At 45.8% G+C, this 8,428-nt stretch overlaps 1 pseudogene across 1 annotated transcript; it reads right to left on the minus strand.

Moving 5' to 3' along the window:
- Window positions 1-236: 236 nt before the first annotated feature.
- LOC309654092 (uncharacterized protein C2orf78 pseudogene) lies at window positions 237-7,179 on the minus strand (annotated as a pseudogene). The gene is made up of 3 exons: window positions 7,059-7,179; window positions 3,422-4,171; window positions 237-2,149 (listed from the first exon to the last, which is right to left on the minus strand). The product of its transcript is annotated as an uncharacterized protein C2orf78 pseudogene (transcript).
- Window positions 7,180-8,428: the final 1,249 nt, after the last annotated feature.

Here is an 8,428-nt window from a genome sequence, read left to right on the forward strand (position 1 = left end):
CTAGCCCTGGGCCAAGTTCCTTCCTCTTTCCTCAGTTTTTACCCCTTTCCTTCATTCTCCCATCCAACTTTCAGGCCTTCCTTTCTCACGCCCCAGTTAGCAGCATCTCAAAATTCGAAAGGTTTATTACTCATCTATTAATTCTATTCCATTTACTTACTCGGTTCTATACCTATCTTACCTATGTATGGAAGAACCGCTGGTAGCCAAGGTGGCAGCAAGAATCCTAGCAGCTGTCACCTGACGTATCCGTAGTAGTCAGCAATTTCCATTTCTTTGTCCCTCTGGGTGAAAAATTGCAGCTTCCCCGAAGAGGTGTATCTGGCAGCATTCTCCCGTTGTTGTTGAGCCCGCCTCTTCATGGCCTCTCGCTCTGGCCTCTGCTCTTGTTCGATGGGCTTTGACATGACTGGCTCAGGCACGTTGGGTTCCCTCCATGGAACTCGTTGCTTGCTGAAGTCTTGGAGTAGAAGTTGGGTTTGGAGCTTGGGTGGGGACTGGCGCTTAGTCACAGCAGGGGGAACAGGCTCGCGCTGGAGAGAAGCGCCAGATGAAGTTTTGTAGGGTGCAGGCCTAGGAGCAGCAGGCTGAGGGACACGAGGCTGGGTATGGTTGGTCCAAGCCGGTTGGGTTGGGTTGGCCACAGTTGGCTGAGCTGGTTTGGCGGGACCTGGCAAAGAGGCAGGAGCTGGCTGGGATGAATTGACTGCAGCAGGTTGAGCTGAGTCAGTAGAACCAGGCTGGGCACGGTAAGCCACAGCAGGCCGATGTGAGGCCAGAGACTGTGGCCTCCGAGGAGCGGGTCGAGCTTGAGGCTTGTCCCAGGCAGAAAAAGGCAGAGGTATCAACTTGACCTTCCCAGGAGGAGGCCGCTCACACTGGGATGGAGATGGACACTCTGTTTCAGCACTGCTGTCTGGTTTCTGGGCTTGGACTTGCGTTTTCTCAGGCCTCTTACCCTCACGTGGGGTATGCCGCCGTGGCTGGATCGCTGGGGGTGGCTGGGGGTCTTTGGGGTTGCTTGAATTTCCCAAGAGCCGACAGGAAGAGAGCCCAGTTTTCGTCTCATTCTTCTTCCCCAGCGCATGAAGAACCTTCACAGACTCCAGCATGCGCACGCCAAGGGAGGTTCGAGGCTTTTGAAAGCTCTCTTGGCGAAGCTCAGTTTGGTGTTCCTTTCGCTTCGTGTTGGGGATTGCTGGCTTGTCTTCTGCCTTGACTTTGTTCCCTGACTGCTTGTTCTCTTCAGCCTTGTTTCTTCCTCTGGTCCTTTTGGTCTTTTCCTGCCCATGGCTCTCAGTTTTGCTGATCTTTCCGGATGCAGCTTTCTGAGGTTTGCCTTGAGAGTGCTTGGCCGTGTTCGCAGGAGCCCTGTCACTGACTGCAGCAGTGCATATAACCGCTTCTCCCCCTAACAGGCACTCTGGATCCTTTGGCTGGATTTTGGCCTTGGGAGCACCACCGATAGGCTCAGAGGCTTTCTGTTTGTTCTTCCTGGGTTGATCAGAGGGAACCTTTACGACACTTGGCTTTTCCTGCACCTGATTCACCTTAATGGCTCTGGTGTCTTCAGCTTTGATCACGTTGGGACCTTGGGATCGATCAAGATCTTTCCAAGAATTAAAGAGCTGGGGAAGGTGAATATCCTCCGCCAGTGTAGTAATGTCTGCAAGACCACTGCTAGGTTCAGTCCCATTTTCAAGTGTCCCTAGGTCCTGACGACTCAGGCTGTTCTCTCCCAGATCAGCATTTTCAGAACCAGGCTGCTCCTCTTGGCTGAGGGGATCGGTGCAGGCCAGCGGCTGGGGAATATCAGGGATTCCCAAAGGGAGTAGTGGAGGATCTTGGTTTTCTATTGGGATCTGGTAGGCCTCCAGAGGCTTTGACAGCTTGGTTTTGATATCCTCCACGTTCTTACTCTCTGTTTGTCCCTGGCTTGGAGCTGGAGGCAGGGCCAGGAGACGCCTGGCACTCTGGACTGGAGCTGTCACTGAAATGTCCCCAAGTTCAGATGGTGGGTTACTCTCAAGTATGTGACTGTTTCTGCTACTGCAGGACTTGGGGAGTTCTTGAGTTTGTGTCACACAAAACGTCTGGCTTGGAGGTTGCAATCCCAGGGAATTTTTCATCACCAGGGAAGTCTCCATCACTACAAAGGGATCAAGGGAGAAGTCAGTCCCTGGTAAATGAGATGCTCCCCCTAAACACCAACACAGCAGTCGTGTACCTTTCAAGGGGTTCAGGGGCAAGATGGGCAAGGCATTTCTACTAACTCTTCTTAAGGATCATGGACAGTGCCCTATGCTACGAGGTAAGCGGTGACTGTTGTAATGCTTAACTGGTGATCATTTCATGTCACTGATCCTTGGCTCTCTTTGTATCTCATAGGACTGTTGTAAGTCCAATACAAAATGAGTCTTCTTTTTAAAAAACTGAAATGTTTTACAAAGCCTAGCATTCTCATATAGAGTCCTTTCAATTCTCCCCACTTTCCCGAGAGGCTAAGAACACTTCACACCATGAACTAGGAGAGGGGGTAGAGCCCTTTCTGATGAAATACAGAAACAAAGACAGAGTCTTAGCCTGCTTGCTCTCTGGACAGGATCTCGGACCACAAGGTCTTAAATCCTGGTATAAATGACGGAAGTGAGGACACTTCAACTGGCACTCTCATAACAAGAGTTCTGAGACACCTTCCAAAGAGACTGTAGCAGTAGACGAGGGAAGGGAGTGCTACAGTGTGGTAGTACAGGGGGAATGCTCGGCTACAGCAGTGAAAAATGTGGTACCTATTGGTGTGCTCTCGGGGTTCTTGTACATGTAGCATAGATGACCTTTACAGTGTCCCTGCCACCTTCCCACCTGCATTAGGTGTTCTTTTTGTTTTTTTGTTTTTTTTAATTTACGTTTATTTATTGATTGATTGTTTGAACTTATTTATTCTACGTATTTATTTTTTTGGCTGCACAGGGTCTTCATTGCTGTGCACGGGCTTTCTCTAGTTGCGGCTAGCGGGGTCTACTCTTGGTTGCGGTGTGCGGGCTTCTCTTGTTGCGGAGCATGCGCTCTAGGCGCGTGGGCTTCGGTAGTTGCGGCTCACGGGCTCTAGAATGCAGGCTCAGTCGTTGTGGCACATGGGCTTAGTTGCTCCACGGCATGTGGGATCTTCCCAGACCAGGGCTCGAACCCGTGTCCCCCGCATTGCATTGGCAGGCGGATTCTTAACCACGGCGCCACCAGGGAAGCCCTAGGTGTTCTTATATAGAGTCTAAAAACAGAGGGCACTGAGCGAAGGTAGTGGTTACTAAAGGCTCAGGATCTAAATTCTACCTGTCTCTACACCCCTTCCCAGCTGTCGATTTGACCCCATTTGTGAATGCCGACCTCATTCTTCAACTTTCTCTGCCGTTTGTATACTCACCTTGAAAACTTGTTTCTGTGATGCGTTGAGCAGACACAGGGTGGCAGATTGCAGAGGTGGAAGCTGGTGGTCGGATATTTGTGGGCTGAATCTCCTTCAGTCCCATTCCCATTTCTGGTTGCGCAGAGGCCCTACTTCCTGTGTATGACGCGGAGCCATAGGATTGCAGGCAGGAGCCAAGTTCTCCATACAGTGAAGACCCCAGTGTGCCTTGGTTATAGTAATATACCTGGCTTCCTTCCTGGTAGGGAAGTGACAGGCGGCTATGCCCCTGATTTGGAATCTGAGATGGTGCTCCCTGAGCAAGCCTGGCAGAAAGTGATGGATATAGAGGGACCATGTTATTGGCGTCTGAAGTTTTATCATACTGGGCTGCCATAAACATGGAGGAAGCAGCTGGGTGCCAGTCAGTGAGTGCCAGAGTAAAGTCTCCGAGTGAAGAGGAATTCTTTTCAGTGCTTCCTGTGATGTCCCACTCAAGAACACCTGGATAGGAAGGAGCTGAAGTGGAGATCTGGCTGTGGTCAGTAACTCTAGATAACATAGTCGTGCTGGAATGTTGGTAAAGGTAGGCACTACCCATGAGTGTCTGGAAAGAGGTACCGGTAGCCGATGCCGAACTGACGGCAGGGGCAGAGACTCTGGAGAAGTTGCAGACACTTCGTGTTAGGGAAGTTGCATTGCTCACCACAGGAAGACAATGCTGCAGAGAATTTAGAGTTCCAAGTAGAGATGGATTTTGGAAATTTTCTGTAAGAACAAGAGGGTCATGAAAAACTCAGGGAGGTTGAGAAATTCTCACTACGTTTGAGGAACAGCATTATCTTAAGGTTCTTGCTCTCAGGACACCTCTACTATCGACCCTTCCTGAGAAACCCAAAATCAGACAGTTAATGATGGCTGTAAGGACTGAGCAGTTTTCCACTCTTCTGTATTAACTGCCTGTGCTCCCATCTTGGGCACAGATGGGCAGAAGAGCCAAGTGGTATGGTTCAGACATTGTTCTCTAGGCTGGAAGCAACCTTCTCCCTGCCCTGTCTTTCCCTTCAGCCTGCACTCGTATTGACTTCTATGCTATTTCCTAGACTGGAAGCATTTTAGAACTAGGAGGCCCTTAGAGAACTTTCTCTTTTTTCAGTCTCATTTCACGAGTAAGGAAACTGAGGCTCAGAGAGGTCGGGTTGACTTGTTCAGGTTCTCTCATTATGTTAGTGTCATTACCAGGTTTCAGAACCTAAGTATCCTGACTTCCTTGCCAGGACTCCACTCTGAGCATGATAGTGCCAGAAAGCAGGAGAAATAGAACTTATAATATAAGCATTTTTTTTGTCCATTAGAAAACAGTACGGCCATTACCATTGTCATCTTCAGTGTCTCCCTTTGCTTGTGCAGTTCCCACGCTATTACCTAGAGTTGACGTATAGCTCAGTCCAACTGGTGAACTGAAAGAGTCATTTTTGCCCTCTTCAAGCCTGGTTTCTCATCCTACCTCAAAATGATTACCCGAAAGTGGATTTCTTAAGTGCTTTTGGAAAGAGAAAAGTTATCTGATTACTTCAGATTACTCATCTATAAAGTGGTTATAACACCACCACCAATAATAATAGCAGTAATAATTAATAGATGAATAAGCTGATCTATTGCGTATGATTTATATGGAGGAAGATACAATAAGTTCTAGAAAGACAAAGAAAAATCATGAAAAACATGTTACGTAACGAAAAAGAAATCCATAGATATTAATGAAAACTGGGGTATGTGGGCAAGTATCAAAGCCTAATGAATTTACTAACAAATGACATTCTGTACCATACATGCAATATTATGAAAGTGAATTTTGCCCACTCTATTTTAGTGAATACTATTAACCAAAAAACACGATGGAGGTGATAGAGGTGAATGAATTCCTAGCCAATGCATACAGACAGAGACGATAAATCAGTAAAAAATGCATAACAAGCAACAGAATGCAACAAATGTGAATGTATAGGTAGCCACAACATATATAGACAAGTATTTCAATGAAAACCGGTACAAAGCAGACAGCAAAATAGTAAGTGTAAAAGAGTTTCATTATTGTGCTCATTCATATTTTTACCCAGCAAGTAACAGGTATTAAGCCTAGGAGAAATATATCTTTCCATGAATATAACTCATATAATAAGCAGAAAGGAAGCTTAAAAAGTATCAAGAAGGTTTTTGTATTTATCCTAGAACTTAGAATCATCTTCCACATCCAAGAAGATGACATCCCAAGACCTCAAAAAACCATCATCCCTAGAATCCAATTAAAAAAGATTTTCAAATGTAAGAAAATCCAAAGGACTCCACAATATTGTTTTAGATAAATGTGGATGTTTGTGTTTTCTTTTTTTCTTTTGCCGCGCCGCGTGGCCCTGGCCGTGAAAGCACCGAGTCCTAAAGCGCTGGACCGCCAGGGAATTCCCTAAATGGGGAATTAGAGATGTGGGGCTTGACTTTTTCTTTTTCTTCTCCGGTAGCTAAGATCTACAAGCGAACGATGGCTGTTGATCAATGTGCTCTCTGTGTTAGGAAGGAAATAACTGTAAAAATGAAAAGCAACCTTGCCTTAGAAGCTACATATCACACAAAGGAAATAGTCCTTCTGATTCAATGTAGAAGATATCATTTAAAATGTTTAATTGGTCAAATGTCTACCTAGTTTAAAAATTAGAAAGAATAGAACACTGAAAAGCAGCCCCCTAGATAACCACTTTGGTTTCTGGTTTCTAGGAAGCATCATTTCTAAAACATACTTCTAAAGTGTTTCTATTCCAAACTGTCAAGTGCCAGCTGTATTCAGAGAGGCAATAAAAGAAAGAAAACGGAGTATGACTTTTCTGATAGGCTGCCTTTCCTGGTGATCCCCTGTTCTGGCCTTACTTTCCTTCTTAGTCTGTTAATGTAAGGATTTGCTACCATCAGCTTTGTTTTGCCCTGCTCTGAGCAGATTTCCCTCTGTGCTGTTTCTGCTTTAATTTAAAATCTTTGGCTCCCATCAACATTCCATGGCAAACTGCCTCTTTCTTGAGAGCTCCTCTATGCTTTCCCTCTTCATTCTTATATTTTTTTCCCATCTCTTGGTTCCTGTTGGCCTGTGCTAATGAAAACAATCCTAAACTTGCTTACGTTTGACTCTGTGCCTCCCTATATAGCCCAGTACTCTCCATCCTCTCTCCCTATTCTCTCTTTTCAACTAGTCGAAATACTAGTGGAGGGAGACCATTGGAGATGAAACATCTTGGTATATATCGCTAGTTTTCTGTGTCACCTGGCTTTTCTATGTTTCTGTTGAAACACTCTTTTGAGAAGTCTCTGATTTCATTTTCTACATGGGTACCCTTTAAGGCTCAATATTGGAAAAGAAGGGGATCAGAGTGATCAACCCAATGTGGTATCCTAACGTGACAGATAAGGAAAGCAGCAGGCTTTGTGAGGCAGTCAGTGATTTGTCCAAAGTCACACAGACAGTAAACGTCAAAGTCAAAACTGAAATTAGGTCTCCAGACTTGTAGTTCAATACTTTCCCTCATTATTCCACGCTATTTTGAATCTCCTCCTCAATTTAGGGGCACAAGAAATCGAACGCAAAACTTTCCAAAGTTTCTTTTCTTACCTGACATGGTCAGAGAAGAGGAGACATCAACTGCAGGTACAAGGGATGAGGAGACAACACTAGAGGATGTCTGAGTGGCTGCAGCTGAACGGCGCACGTGTCCAGTACAAAGGTCACTGGTTACTGGTCCAAACGGCTCCACGGAAACCCCAAGACCTCTACCAAGTGGTAGTAGGTTTGGTAGGAGAGTGATGTCACAAAGCAGGCAGTTGAAAGGTATGAGCTAGCCAATAGGGAGGTCCGATCCCCAACAGGAGGGCGGGCTTGGGTGAAGAGAGCGTAGGAGAGCTAAAACAACCCCTCAATTTCTGAGCTCTGGGGAGGAAATCCTAGAAGACAGATTTACCTCCCCCAGGCTCTTCCATTAGGGAAATCATTGCAACATTTCTTACAGACGTTCATTAATATAATTAACTAACAGTTACTTATATTCTACAGAGTATTCTATTTTATGTATCATATACTTAGAGCTATATAGATCTTATTTAACTAGTATCCTTAGGAAGGAAAGAGCCATGTAGTTTGAACTATTACAGTTGTAACTTGGTTAAAGAGCAGGGTGAAGTTTGTTGAGTGTACCCTGTGGAGAATGTTGTGGTCCAAGGCTCTTCTCTTTTAGTTTCTTCTCCTTGACTCCTACCTTCCTTGGGCTGGGCTAGGCTGGGGGCCAGGTTGGACTTGCGACTTAACATTTCTCTTCCGCTTTCTTTTTTTTTTTTTTTTTTCTTCCATTATGGGCATTGCTTCTAGGACAAGCCTTGATCTTGCATTGGATGTTCCTTCCTGTCAACTTCCAGCAGCAGGAGTCTTCTTTTCAGTGCTTGATGCTTCACGAAATAGACTCTGCCCATTGGCAGCAAATACCAGAGAGCCAGGAGACAGAGCTGGTTGCAGACCTTTCCTCTTCCAGCCTTTGGTTGCAATTGTTTTGCCCATGATTTGCTAGCTCTAGTTCCTTGGGCCACACAGGTATCCTGCCATCCAGCTCTTTTTATATGTGAGAGACATTCTGAACACTGTCCCTCTTTCTTTGCACAGAAGTATATACAGTGTGGCAGTTACCGTAATCTCCTCCCCCTTGCAAACAGCCCCTCTAGAATCTCGGACCTCTAGGACTCTCTGTCTTGCATGCTTGGGTGCAAGGCCAAGCACAATGAAGAGGAGAATAATTAGAGAAAGAGGAGGACATTGGTGGAGAACTGGGAGCAGGTAAGGTGAAAGGGCACCGGAGAAAAGAGATGCATGTAGGTTTTTTGGTTTCTGTGGGAAACAAGTTGACACACTTGGGCCTCATTTTGTATTAACAGAACAGAGAGTTGTAGATATAAGTAGCTAGATCGTGCAGCAACTGCCATGAAGTCTGTACACTG

Source organism: Balaenoptera physalus, assembly GCF_965194825.1.
Source record: "Balaenoptera physalus genome assembly, contig: HAP1_SCAFFOLD_1936, whole genome shotgun sequence".
Lineage (NCBI taxonomy): Eukaryota > Metazoa > Chordata > Mammalia > Artiodactyla > Balaenopteridae > Balaenoptera > Balaenoptera physalus.